The sequence below is a fragment of the Triticum urartu genome, chromosome 4, assembly GCF_003073215.2.
Source record: "Triticum urartu cultivar G1812 chromosome 4, Tu2.1, whole genome shotgun sequence".
NCBI classification, from domain to species: Eukaryota; Viridiplantae; Streptophyta; class Magnoliopsida; order Poales; family Poaceae; genus Triticum; species Triticum urartu.
The window spans coordinates 616,216,942-616,231,941 of record NC_053025.1 but is presented as its reverse complement, the minus strand read 5'-3'; the positions used below and the strand labels follow the sequence as shown (position 1 = coordinate 616,231,941).

Genomic DNA, 15,000 nt, shown 5'->3' with positions numbered 1-15,000 from the left:
CTTCACTTAAATTTTTTGAGCTATGGAATTGCTCTAGTGCTTCACTTATATCTTTTTGAGCATGGTGTGCTTTATTATTTTTGAAGAAATGCTCTCACGCTTCACTTAGATTTATTTGATAGTTAGTATTTTTTGAAGAAATTCTCTCATGCTTCACTTATATTATTTTGAGAGAATAAAAATTTTATGCTCATGTTCTTCACTTAGATTTGTTTGAGCTATCAAAAGCTACATATAAAATTAGTCCCAAAGTGATAGATATTCAAGAGGGATATAATAAAAACTTTCATGAAGATCAATGGACAAAATAAACTTGATTGTTTGTAAAAGTTTTGAGATATGATGATAGTGATGTGTGAGGCATGTTGATGAGTAATTATGCTTTAGTAAGAATATTGGTGTTAAGGTTTGTGATTCCCTATGCAAGAACGAAGATTAATACTTACGCAATGAAATTACATCCTGCTTGTGGTGTATTATTCGGTGTTAGTTATGCTTAATGCTCTCTTATGAGATTTTTTATTTCTTGGTTGGTTGCTTCTCAATCTTTTGCTAGCCTTCACTGTACTAAGCAGGAATACTACTTGTGCATCCAAAATCCTTAAACCCGATTTTGCCATATGAGTCCACTATACCTACCTATATGTGGTATTTCCATGCCGTTCTAAGCAAATTTGTATGTGCCATCACTAATTTTCAAAATAAATTTCCTTTTGTGTGCTCGTACCGCTCATGAAACGGTAGAGGGTGGCTGATATTTTTCCATGCTAAATGTGTTATTCTCAAGATGAATGTTTATTCACTTGTCATTGCACGAGAGTACGACAAAGGTATTAGGGATGCCCAGTCCTGAAATGAAAAATGAATTTACTTTATGTTGTCAAATAATAAATTCCTTGGAAAGTGTTGGTATGGACGACATCGTGGATACGGCTAGCCGTGGAATGCGAAAGTATGGTGGAAAAAGGAATAAACTTTATTTTCTGTTTGGGAACTGCCTATGATATATCTAGCATGGAAAGTATTGGGAACTACTCGATCGTTTTCGTTGACAGGAAAAGTATGCCACCAAAAATGTTTTATCTCTATCTTTTTTTGCTTTGAGCTCTGGCACCTCTACAAATCCCTACTTCCCTCTGCGAAGGGCCTTTCTATTTACTTTATGCAATTTTTATTTTTTGAGTCTCCGTTTTTCTCTTATAAAGCACCAACTAAGGGGCACTATGATCGTACTTGAGCATTGGGTGTAGTTAATATGCGAGTGTGTTTCATGAATGGATCAATGATTGAGCATAATGTGCTAGGGATAACTTGCTTTAGTGTTGATATTTTGAAAGACATGGTTGCTTGTTGATATGCTTGAGTATTAAAATCTTCATGTCAAAACTAGACTATTGCTTTGAATCATGTAAAAGTCGAAATGTCCATGCTATAAAAGAAATGAATATGTGATGAACATGATAGGCATCATTCCACATCAAAAATTGTGTTTTTATCATTTACATACTCGAGGACGAGCATGAATTAAGCTTGGGGATGCTGATACGTCTCCAACGTATCTATAATTTTCGATTGTTTCATGCCGTTATATTATCATTCTTGGATGTTTTCAAATCATTTTATAGCAACTTTATATCATTTTCTGGGACTAACCTATTGACATAGTGCCCAGTGCCACTTGCTGTTTTTTTGCTTTTTTTACATCGCAGAAAATCAATACCAGAGGGGGCTCCGAGGGGAGCACAACCCACCTCGGCATGCCTGGGGGCCCAGGCGTGCCCTGGGGGGTTGTGCCCACCCCGGCCGCCTCCCAGACCGCCTCGTTGCTCTATAAATACCTCAAAAATACAAAAACCTTAGGGGAGTCGACGAAACACAATTCCAGCTGCCACAAGTTCTAGAACCATGAGATCCAATCTAGTCACCATCACGGAGGGGTTCATCATCCTTATTGGTGCCTCTCTGATGATGCGTGAGTATTTCATTATAGACCTACGGGTCCGTAGTTAGTGGCTAGATGACTTCCTCTCTCCCTTTTGATTCTTAATACAATATAATGGTATCTTGGAGATCTATTTGATGTAAATCTTTTTGCGGTGTGTTTGTTGGGATCCGATGAACTTTGAGTTTATGATTAGATCTATTTTATCCATGAAAGTTATTTGAGTCTTCTTTTGATCTCTTATATGCATGATTACTTATAGCCTCATATTTCTTCTCTGAATCTTTGCTTTAGTTAGGCCGACTAGATCGATTTTTCTTGCCATGGGAAGAGGTGCATTGTGATGGCTTCGGTCGTGCGGTGTTCTTTCCCAGTGACAGAAGGGCAGCAAGACACGTATTGATCGTTGCCATTAAGGATAACAAGATGTGGTCTATTCCTACATGAATAGATCTTGTCTACATCATTTCATCGTTCTTATTGCATTGCTCCATTTCTCTATGAACTTAATACACTAGATGCATGCTGGATAGCGGTCGATGTGTGGACTAATAGTAGTAGATGCCAGCAGGAGTCGGTCTACTAATCTTGGACGTGATGCCTATATAATGATCATTGCCTGGATATCGTCATAATTATTTGAACTTCTATCAGTTGCCCAACAGTAATTTATTTACCCACCATATGCTATTTTTCTCGAGAGAAGCAACTAGTGAAATCTACAGCCCCCGGGTCTATTCTTTATCATATTTGCCTTCGAGATCTATTTTTATTCACTTTTATTTTCAGATCTATTATTCCAAAAACCCAAAAATACCTTGCTGCACTTTTTCTTTATTTATTTTATTTTGTTTTATTGCGAGATCTATTTATCCAAAATCCTACAAACCAATCTATCCTTTTAACCGGGAGGGATTGACAACCCCTCTTACGCGTCGGGTTGCAAGTATTTGTTCTTGGTGTGCAGGTACCATTTACATAGTGTTGCTTGGTTCTCCTACTGGTTCGATAACCTTGGTTTCATCACTGAGGGAAATACCTACCGTACCTGTGTTGCAGCATCCCTTCCTCTTTGGGGAAATACCGACGTAGTTCAAGCGACATCAATAGCGGACGTCGTGAGGAAGAGGCTCCATTAGTGGCTGATAACGTCGCCGCTGTCGAAGAAGCAATGCATGATGCCATCGACGAGGATGATGACCCTCTACAGTATCTCAATATCGGCGCCTATGACGACGGAGGATTGATGGCTCAACAGTATGAGTACTCAAGGTTTGAGCGTGATGAGTTGGTGCCAGAATTGCCGGAGGATGAACGCATGATAGGCTCACTTCCAGTAGCAAAGAAGCATAGGAAGAGACAGAAGAAAGGCAAAGCTGCTTGTATGAGCCAACCGCCTCCGCAGCCTTGGGTTGAAGACCGTATACCTATCATAGGTTCTGCGAAATACCATATCTTGGGTGATCCGATCCTACCTAAGGCAGCGGTAGAGGACATATACGACAATCTAAGGAGACTTCATGATGATGTGTTGCAGAGAGAGAAAAGCCTGATCGCCTTGATAATTCTAGGATGCCCACTCCACGCGGTTAATGTGCTACAGCAAAGGTTGTACGTCGACACATTCCCCGCGAAAAAGTTGTTCCTTCGGTTCGATTACATCTTCGACATGTTTCACTTGAAAAAGCTGGATTTTACGTTTGTCCGCCTTTTTTCCTTGTACACAGACTACATCATCAGGATTGAGAAAATACCTTATATCTATGTCGCTGACCCGTACATCATGCACGAGGACTTCTTGGCAGTCTGCCAAGAGCACCATGAATACGCGAGGAACTATATCGCTGATTTCATGGTCGGCAATAAGGACAAGGAGACGATTCTCCTGCCTTATCATCCCATGTAAGTCATCCGCGGATATCCTTCCTTTGATTTCAATCATTCATTTGCACGCATGGAGGCTAATTTGAGGTGTACTTATTTTGCGCAGCGACGGGCGCACCGTCCTAATCATCCTTTACCCCCGATTCTCCCACGTTTTTTACTTGGACTCGTCAAAGAACATGAAGAAAAAGGATTACACCCACATCAAGTATGTTCTCGATAGTGCTATCTTAAGATACAGCCACCGGGGTGGAGAGATCACGGTCAAGAAGACAAGGAACCGTGCACCCTGCTTCGGCCATGAGAACGACTTCTGTTGCTTCCAGCAACTAAGAGAAACTCTCAGTGATGGATTCTATGTCCTCTACTACATGCAGGAGTACAGACGGGATCACCAGAACCTTCGCATGTCACCTAGATCCGGCGATGCTAATATTTTGCAATGGGCAAAGAATCTAGGAAATGCCCCGGATCATCGACTCCGAGCTGAGTTCTATCACATCCAGCGTGAACTTGCTCAAATCATCAGGAAGGAGGTCCTCAGAAAAATAGGGATGTTCTACGAAGAAGGGCAAATGTCGCGCGAAGACGTCCGAACACGCGTAGCCGCTCAGCGTCTCAACCTAAAGCCTTTCACTTCGCTCGTGGGCTTCCTCCCTGATTTGGATGGTTGGCACGACATGTTGGAGTGATTGACAATATATGATAATGTGTCCGTTTAGTCACTACTTTCTCTATGACAAAACTTTGAATTTATGCACGACGAACTTTGTGATGTAATTAAACCATCCTTGTCAACTAGCATAGATCACTCTAGTTAGGTCAGTTTGGGTATGATGAACTTTGTTATTCATGTTTACGATATGTTGCTTCTATTTTTGCTAGCTCTGTCTCTTTCTGTTGCTCAACTATATATTATGTTGCATATTATCGAATCATGTGACGATGCAGGTACATAGATCATCGATGGTGAAGAAGTTCTACACCATGTGTGCAGGGAAGGTTCCAAGAGTATACGACGAGTGGCCTGAGTGTCAGACCTAGGTGTACTGGTTTCCGAGCGCAGCCAGAGAGGGTTTGATAGCAGAGCTGAAGCGGAAAATAGTTAGTTTAGGTTCACGCTAGTGCGAGAGAGGGATCCGAACTGGCGCATCAAGAAGTACTACATTATGTATGATGAGACATGTCAGTTAACTTGTATCGCTATATCGTGATTATGATGTGATGACATGATTTGTGTTCGATGATATGATGAGATTATTATGTGTATGATATGATGAGCATATTGCATGTTTATGATATGATTAGAATACTGTATAGAACCTGTACAAAAACATCGCAAATATGTAGCAAAAAATGTGAAAATATAGTAGTAGCGCTCTTTAGCAGGAAGCAGCAGCACCGTAAACAAGCGCTACAGCTAATTAGCAGCAGCGCTGGACAGGAAAACGCTATTGGTAAGCCACTTAGCAGTAGCATTGGTCTGGACAGCGCTACTGCTAAGTAGGTATAGCACTAGCATGGAACAAACAACGCTACTCCTACAAGTTAGCTATAGCGTCTTACTAGTAGCGCAGGTGCCCGCGCTACTGCAAGGCATTTGACCCGTGCTACTGCTAGGCTTTTCCCTACTGCAGGAAAAGCGTTGGGATGTACGACTAGATTCTAAAAGTTTAGAATCTACCTTTTCTATTACTAATACACACTGAGTTAAAGAAACATGAAACAAGAAAACCAAATTACAAACATGCTTTTCTACATAAGATGTTCGTCTCAGCTCCAGGTGCATAGCTTGATGAAACTGCCGAAGCATCCATGCCTTGAAAGATGCACACTTGACAACGCAGAGGAAGAAATGTGTGAAAATCATTGATGTTTGTAACACAACTGGAAGTGTGTATGCAACATGCATGCATGATGTAACTGCCAAAGCGTCCATGCCTAGCAAGCACATCAGTCAACGAAAAGGAAGAAATGTGTGGAAGTCATCCAAAAATACAGCTGGAATTGCATAAATAACATGTATGCGCAATGGAACTTCTCAAGCATCCCTGGCTAGCAAGATGCTCATTTGTGAATGAGGAGGAAGATCATCGATGTTTGTTGTAACACAAACAGAAACTGTATACACAACGTGCGTGACATGAGTGTATATAAACAAACATTGTTTGATCAATGCCTTAATATCTATAGCGCGGAGCTGAGCTTGAAATTGGTTGAGGTTCTTATGGGGCCTGAGCTTCTGTTGTCTTTTTCCCCCAAACTGCATGTACTTCTATGGCAATTGTATTATCAACTACGTGGGTACATGAGTTAAGCTATGGTGGTGCACTTGCTGACCGAAGTTTTTCCTAAATCTGGGTGCATATATGCGTCATAGCCCTATGTAGCTTCTCTCATATCTGTATGTGGCTTGAAGGCCTACTTGTGGGCATGTTCTTCATCAATTGTGTGGCATTTCACCTCAAGACTATGATATACATATAGCTGATAGAATCACAGAAAGTGGTAGTGATAGCACACAATGACTTAGATTTGGTGCTGCTTCTTGAGTGCCCAGTCTCAGGATCTAGGGTGCAACCACCAGGTCTGATCCTAGTTTGTTATACCTTGCAATGGCAGTGCTTTTGCGTTGTTACCTTGTTGAAGACAAGTCTTGGATTTGCTCAGATTTAATCTTCTGGGTGCAAACTTAAGGTCTGATCTTTAGTAGTTTGATCCGGTGATGGTAGCACTTGAACATCGTTCCCTTCCTGGAGGCATTGCTAGTGGAGAACATGTCTTATTGTCCTTGAGATGTCAAAAGATGGTTGGTGCGGACGGTCATTGTTATAGTTCATCGATAGTTGTTTTGATCGCTGCAAAGTTCTTTTCTTTTTCATCCACCTAGGCATAGCTTAGTTCTTGTACGACTTTGGTTTTCAGCTTGATTCCTTGTGTGTGTGCACTGGTATTGGTTGTGTGCATCCTAGTTATGAAGAGGCGAGGTGTGTGCTCATCGTGTTTGTATCGAATTGATGTTTTATTCCGAGTCAATAAAATGATCCACTTTTTATAAAAAAAACATAGCAACACATACCTACTATAATTCCTTTATTTCGTAGAACCTTCACATCTGGCTACAAGACGAACCGCTCAACAACAGGTATAACTATGCATCATTGAGCCTGTAAATTCTTTCTTTCTAGAATATGGTGTACAGCAATAGAAGCCATTGCACCTAGTAGACAAAGTGAAAGAGCATGGTGCCCCCATGTATGGTATTGGTAATTGATGACAATTCCTATGGACTAATAGTTGCCTTGAGTTATATTCGAAGGGTTTGTCCATAGGCATTGCTTGAAGACCATTTGTTGGTTTCAAGGTTATAAGAAGAATATTATGTGTTGACCAAGGTGCTATTCGAGGAGTTACCAAAGATTGGTCATGTGAGAGTTGAGCCTATTGCAAGCATGTGTTGAAGAAGAAGATTGTGTGAACAATCATGTTTACCTGCAAGACATCATGTTTATGAAGAGATATGATACAAGGTTGATCAAGACTAAGTACAAAAAGTGGATTCAAGTTGACCAACACATAAAGCATAGAAGATGTACCGAGTGGGATCAAGTGACCCCATGGTATGGTAAGCATTGTCCATTACGCTTTGTGTACTAACTCATGATTTGTGTGATGTTTCTTTATGGGGTTAGGTATGTTTCCATGGGCATGTGTCAATAGGAAGATCTCATATGGCCCATGGAGGATGACATCAAGTGGTGATCATCATAGAGGTCGTGTTGTGCAAGTTCAAGTGGAGCATCACATGCTTGAAGCTTACCATCCATTCTCGTGATAATGGACATGTGAAGATGTGCCTAAGAGAGGATCGACCATAGTGGAGTATGGGGGAGCAATTCATTAATCTTCATCGAGCCAGCGCAATCATGAAAGGTGGTCTAACTTGAGGAGGACAAGATCGTCAACATCTAGCTCAAGTGGAATATGCGCACGACAAATGTATGTCCTTGATATGTTTTTGATTTTATCGGTCTCATGGTGTTAGTTGTGAGACTGTGTTATAGGATCAATTATCGTACTATCAAGGAGGGCTCTCGAGTGAGTAGCTTAATTGTATCATTCGCAAAGAGCTCAAATCTTTGCATCCTTGGCATCATCTCTCTTGGTTCTTATTTAGTTTTTCTCTATTGAGGTATTAGAGTTTGTGTTCGTCATCCGTAGGGCCCCGCCGATCACCTATACAAAATGAAGACATGAACGAGGATCAATATCTAGCCCTAACTGAAGCTCCACATGCCCTCTGCCTGCCAAATACCATCGCCAGAAAAAGGACATGACGGGACTGATTCCTCGCTGCTGATGGCATCATTGCCTCACCATCGCTGGCTAGACTCATATAATTAACCCTAACTAAAGATAGGGAGACCATAGAATGTATAGATATCCCAGACCGGGGTTCCCCCCACCTCGCTGGCGTTGGAAGGAACCTGGAGGTGAGGGGAACCAGTGGCGGTGGCAACTCTAAGGAGGAAACCTAGTCGCCATGTTTCCCGTGAGAGCATGCGCACTTGAAAAGATATACAATTGTATTTTTTATAATGCATACATGTAACACGAGGTTTTAATTCCTGATTAAAGGAATGTTGAGGCCTACAAATGTGCATGCAAGTGAAGTAGACCTAAGCAAAGCCTCCAAAAATAAGGTTAAGCACGGCAAGGCTACCAATAAACACATGACACACATAGGTTTCTACATAATTTTGCGCATTTAAGATCTACTCTTTGCACCAAAAGGCGCCGCCAATATATTTCATAGGAACTTCACTGTGAAAAAGTGATGTGACTTTGCGACTCTTTTTGTTTTTGCGGGGAGACTCTGCAACTCCATTATGCGACTTTTTGGAGTTCCAAGATTTATTTATTTTTGCAACGGGATTCTCTCTATTTAAAAGGGACGATGACGTTTTTTCTCTTGCGCAAAGTGATGTGGCTCTACGAGCAAATTGTGCAGTTGCACTCAATGCATCATCGTCGGGGCCTCTACGGTCAAGTAAGAGCATTGAATAGTCACTATGGATATTTATGGATTTGTGGTTTACATATGTGCAGAAAAAGCAAACAGAATATTAGGTGGAGATTTTGGAAATTGATATGACAGGGCAAACCTATCATGTGGTCCTGCCAAACAGCTCCTTCTACAAGCTTTAATATCAAGTCTTCACGTCAACAAGTCACTGCTTCACCCTCAAGAGGTATTGTGTGCAATTTTGTCCTTCTCTATACTAATCAATCGTGGTTTCATCCTCACAAAAACATGAGAATTTGGATTTGTAAACATAAAACAATTTAAATCATATATATTTTTAATCCATGGTCTTAATCCTAGCGGAATAGTTGTTTAGACTAGCCACAATGGGTAGTAACATAGAGTAGTAACATCGACATGTTACTAGTCTATGTTATTACCTCTATAATGGGGAGTAACATATGTGTGGTAACATGTAACCCTTCATTTATTAGGTTATAGACACATCTTGCTTTGATATGTGTGATGTTACTACTACTACTACTAGTAACTAGCTATGTTACCACTTTCCTCTCTTTCTTCATTTATTACTTGCCACATCATTTATTTTATCTAGATATGTGTGATGTTACTACCTATGTTACTCCCATTGTGGGTAGTCTTACTCTTCATGCTAGTAAAACTGATACTGAGTAATTAATTGCGGCAGTACGAGGATGTGCGTCGATGTCAAGACTCAAGAAAAAATAAAATCAAAGCTAAGCAAATCCGTGCAGCTAATTAATTGCAAGTTCCAACCCGAGCACCACTTCGGCCCAACTCGTTCAGAAAACATACTTGTTATATTTCTTCTCGCATGCATGTACCCAACAAAAACACGGTTACAGAAGAGAAGTGAAAAACATGACTTTGACCTTTCGCTCAGAGAGTTGTATTATTAGCTACTCATTGCTAAATCACATATCTAGTGAAAATTGCATATATTTTTCTTTCTAACATGTGTTTGTCTTTTGGTCAATTTTCGTATTTGAGTTGAATTCGTGAACTCCCTTCCATACTCTTTCTTACTGTTGTTGCATTTCATTGTAAATCTGCATTCCTGACATTACACATTCCCGCATCCATATAAATAGTTTGTACTAACTAGATACTCCCTTTGTTTCTAAATATAAGTCTTTTTATACATTTCAAATGGACTATATCATATGGATGTATGTAGACATATTTTAGAGCATAGATTCACTCATTTTGCTTCGTATGTAGTCATTTGTTGGAATGTCTAAAAAGACTTATATTTAAAAACGGAGGGAGTAGTTAGCATGCCCCCGGCAAAACAAAAAGGGAGAGATAGGCGAGCAGCGCTGACTTTAATTTTAAAGCATATTTGTATTTTTTTTCCTTTACAGACAGAGAAGACATTTTTGTACAATTTCCTTTTAGGCCCTCATGGACCTTTAAGTCTGTTTCGAAAGTATGGAGCACAAGGCTAATTTCTTATACGTGTAAATAGAAAATAACTTCGGCATGTCCTTCTGGGTACTGTATGTTGACATTGACTAATCGGTAAATGGGTCACCACTAAAAACTATATCCTGTCATGTTATTCATAGTAGATATTTTATTGTGTGATTAACTTGGCCAAAGTATATAAGATTTTCTACAATAGCTTGCCACAGAACTAGTTAAGGTTTTCGACGGTGTAGAAGTTCTTAAAAATCATGAAAAAAATACTGAACCAACACACCTATAATATAACATAATCCAATCGAGGGATTAAAAAAATACGATTGCATGTGTCCTGGACAAAAAGAACAAAATGTTTCAATATATATTGTTCCTGCAGTGAGGTGAAATGCTTGTTTTTTTCACTGAAGACACATAAATGCATATTTTCACAATCACACAGTTGGATCATCTTATTATATTAGAGTAAGGCTCTCCTATTTATTTCATAATTTTTACTTACTTTTAAACCGTTAAATGTTTAGCAAGCCTTAACTAGTTCTGTGGCAAGCTATGATAGACACAGACCTATAGCTAGGCTTTACACAGGCGGAAGACTCAACTATTGACTGGTTGTGACAACCACCACCCATTTGTAGTAGGACTGAAATGAGCATGTTCGTAGTACTGCCTATGAAACCTAGATCTTTACAATCTCATGCATGAAGAAAAAAATTATCATCTCATAGCAGAGTGCTTGAAAATATTCCTTTCTTATTTAACGATCCTTACAATCAAGCAGAGATCTCATTTCTAGAATGTGCTCGTCGGTATATTTATCCATATCTTCCTTAACAAGGCGCAACTTTATGAATAATGACATGTACTAACAATCTATATCATCATCATTTCAGGAACCAAATCATGTTATCTGCAACTACAGAGCAGGTAGTTAGTGGTTTCTCATCAGCAGTTATCCAACGTGTTGTCGACAAGACAATGAACTTCCTCGACAGCAACTACAATCTGAACCATGCTACTGAACAACTTCTGACCAAATTGCGCACAAGCCTCACCATGGTGAAGGCTATTACTGAGGTAGCTGACAACCAACTTATTATCAACACTACTCTTGCCAAGTGGCTAAGGAGTCTCCATGATGTTGCCTATGAAGCCGAGGATGTGCTTGAACGATTTGACTGCCATGATATAGTTACTGGAAAGCGTAAGGTGAGTGAGCTCATCTCATCATCAGTTAGGGCCTTGAAAAGTTTGATTGTACCCGATGAGGGCATGAGAATGCTTGAATGTGTTGTGCAAAAGCTAGATCACCTTTGTTCAATGTCCAACACATTTGTTGAGCTCATGAAGCAGAGTAATTCAGCATCCATGAAGGAGGACGGAACAGGGGGAGAGACTACTTCTCGTCTTCCAGTTGATGTCAAGGTGTTTGGCCGTGATGAAGTTCTAGAGATGATATTAAAAATTATTTGTGCTTCATCTTCCTCAGGACTGGAACCCAATAACATGAGTGCAAAACTTGGGTCAAGGTTCCGCATTGGTGGTGTTGATGTTATCCCAATTGTTGGTATGAGCGGGGTTGGGAAGACAACCCTTGCTCAAGTCATTTACAATCATGGAAGTTTGAAGGGTCACTTTAGGCACAAAGCATGGGTGTATATCTCAAAACAATTCAGCATGAAAAGGACATTGCAAGAGATGTTGCACTCTTTTAAAGGAAATGATTCATCTCTTAACTACTCGGATAGTTTGGAAATAGTGGTCGACAATATTCAAAGTTTAATCCAACATGATGGGAGATACCTTCTTGTGCTAGACAGTGTTTGGGATGAGATGTGTGATCGGTGGAGTAGTTTGCTTACTGCCATAGCTTGTGAAGTACCAGGAAGTGTAGTTCTTGTCACAACACAAAGCAAAAGGGTTGCGGACACAGTGATGACAATGTGTCAAGTTCCCCTAGCACCTTTGCCTTGGGAGAGTTTTTGGCCAGCTTTCAAGTATTATGCATTTGGCACAACCAGTGTTGTTGCTGAGAACAATCAGATTCATTTGTCAATTGGTGAACAAATAGCAAAAAAACTGGATGGTCTGCCGTTAGCAGCAAAAGTAATTGGACATCTACTGAGATCAAGATCAACGGTAGAACATTGGAGAAGCATCCTAGAGAGCGACTGGTGGGACAGGAGTGAAGTTTTATGTGACATCCTTCCATTCATGAGAATTAGTTATCAAGACCTACAACCTAGGCAAAGGCAGAGCTTCGCTTTTTGCTCAATCTTTCCACAAAACTACTTGTTTGATAAGGATAGATTGGTCAATATGTGGATTTCTCACGATTTCATCGAACACAGTGAATCTGATGGCAGTAGATTAGAGGACGTTGGAAATAAAATGTTTGATGAACTTGTACAAAGGTCATTTTTTCAGTCTGCATTTGACACCAAGAAGTACACCATGCATGATCTAGTGAGGGCTCTAGCAATTGCCGTCTCTTCATATGATTGCTTCCACCACAAGGAGACATCACAGAGAGCATCACCAACTGCTCGTCACTTGGCTCTACAAGTTGGTAATCAACTGAGCATTCATGAACTAAACAAGTATAAAAATCTGAGGACAATCTTGTTGTTTGGTCATTATGACAGTAATGCAATTTGTGATGTTGTTGACAACATGTTAGCCAAATCAAGAAGCATTCGAGTGATAGACTTATCTCATTTGGAAGTGCTGACAAATATGTTGCCCAACATTGCGTCCTTGAGAAAACTGAGGTTCCTAGATCTTTCTTTCACAAGGGTCCGCAATTTTCGCAACTTCCCGTATAATCTTCAAGTTTTATACCTCCGTGGATATGCTCGTAATACTATTCTCAGAGCATTAATAGGCTTGCCAACTTACGCCACTTGTATGTTGATGCTACAGCTCTCTCTTTGATTCCTAGTATTGGACAATTGAGTCAACTTCAGGAGTTGGAGCACTTTAGTGCTGGAAAAAGAAATGGATTCATGATAAACGAGTTAAAGAGCATGCCAGAGCTATCTAGAAAAATTTGCATCAGCAACATCCATGTCATTAAGAACAAGCATGAGGCAATGGATGCCAATATAGTTGAGAAGAAGCACCTTGAGGCCTTGGAATTGAAGGGGAGAAATATATCCAAAGATGTACTTGAAGGATTGCAGCCGCACTCAAATATGCAAGAGCTTATGGTCAACGGTTACGGGGCGACAAGTTTCCCATGCTGGATGTCGCAGGGTCACATCTTCACAAAACTGCATTCCCTTCATGTTGGAAACTGCCGACTTCTAGTTATACTTCCGCCATTTGGAAATTTCCCTTCACTCAAGCATCTCACTCTAGAAAACTTATCATCGGTAAAGCATGCTGATGGAACATCATTTGGTTACCTCACAAGTTTGGAGGACTTCAAAATTTCTTCGATGACATCATGGGTAGACTGGTCACATGGAGAAGATGATCATGGCCCTCTCCTTCCACATGTCAGAAGGTTTGAACTTCACAATTGCCCTTTACTGGAAAAAGTGCCATGTTTGTCATTCATGTCTTCTGTGTCAGAACTTGACATTTCAGTTTGTCCGATCCTTGTCAAGGCACTGCCACAATATGTGCAACTCTTAGCATGTCTAAAGAAGTTAAAGATATCTTACTGCAATCACCCACTCATACTCTCTGCGCATCACTTAAAGGCACTGGAGTATCTATATCTCAGGAAATGTGGAGGGCTACGTTTGATTGATGGGTTGCAATACTTTCCCAACCTCAGGGAAGTTGATGTTCTTGGTTGTCCCGACATTCTTACTGAACTCTCCAACAAATCAAGTAGACAAGTTGAGCAGGGTGTACTTCACCTTACCAGTCTAGCAACGGATGTCAGCCTGTTAAACGGATATTGTTTTGTCCCATCCGTGCGAGTTCTCCGCATCTCTTATTTGGAGGCCCTTCATTTTACCCTGGAGCAGGAGAAATGGTTTGAACAGTTAACCTCCATCGAAAAGATTGAGTTTGTTTACTGCTCTCGTCTTCAACAGTTCCCTTCAACACTCAGCAGACTGACCTCTTTAAAAGCACTTCATATCAACGAGACGTCACAAGCGTCGTTGGGAGGAAGTGCGCCAGAAAACCTCCAAGAACTGATTATGGATGGCTTTTACGGTGAGACGGAAAAGAACTTCCAACCCGGAGGGTCAGAATGGTTGTATATTTCTCATGTTCCATACATCCGTCTTAACGAGAAGACAATTCAAAATTTGATGATTGGTTCCGCTTCGTCATCTTCAAGCCACCAAATTTGAGTAACCATGTACTCCCTCTGTAAACTAATACTAGCAAATGTGCCCATGCATTGCAACGGAAAAAAAAAGCAAATTTTCGCACACCTTTAGAAATCCATCCATGTTACCACTTCTCTTTTTTTGTGTTAGAATATGTTGTATAGGGATAGAAGTCTGTTTAAATTGTAATCTAGTTCTATCTCTTCTTCTGTTCCAATTTTTTCACCGATCCTTTCTCTCTCTAACGATTGACCTAGATCGATCTCTCCCTTCTTGTAAGCCACGGCATGTTCTCGATATATAGCAATACGGCCCGAGCAAAGAGTTCTACGCTTCCCATATTAATTCACACTTTGCCTCTATCGCCTTCTATTCACGGTGAGCTCGCACTC

General features: G+C 40.5%; 1 pseudogene; it reads left to right on the top strand.

Moving 5' to 3' along the window:
- The first annotated feature begins 3,113 nt into the window (after positions 1-3,113).
- Positions 3,114-14,629, top strand: LOC125555014 (annotated as a pseudogene).
- Positions 14,630-15,000: the final 371 nt, after the last annotated feature.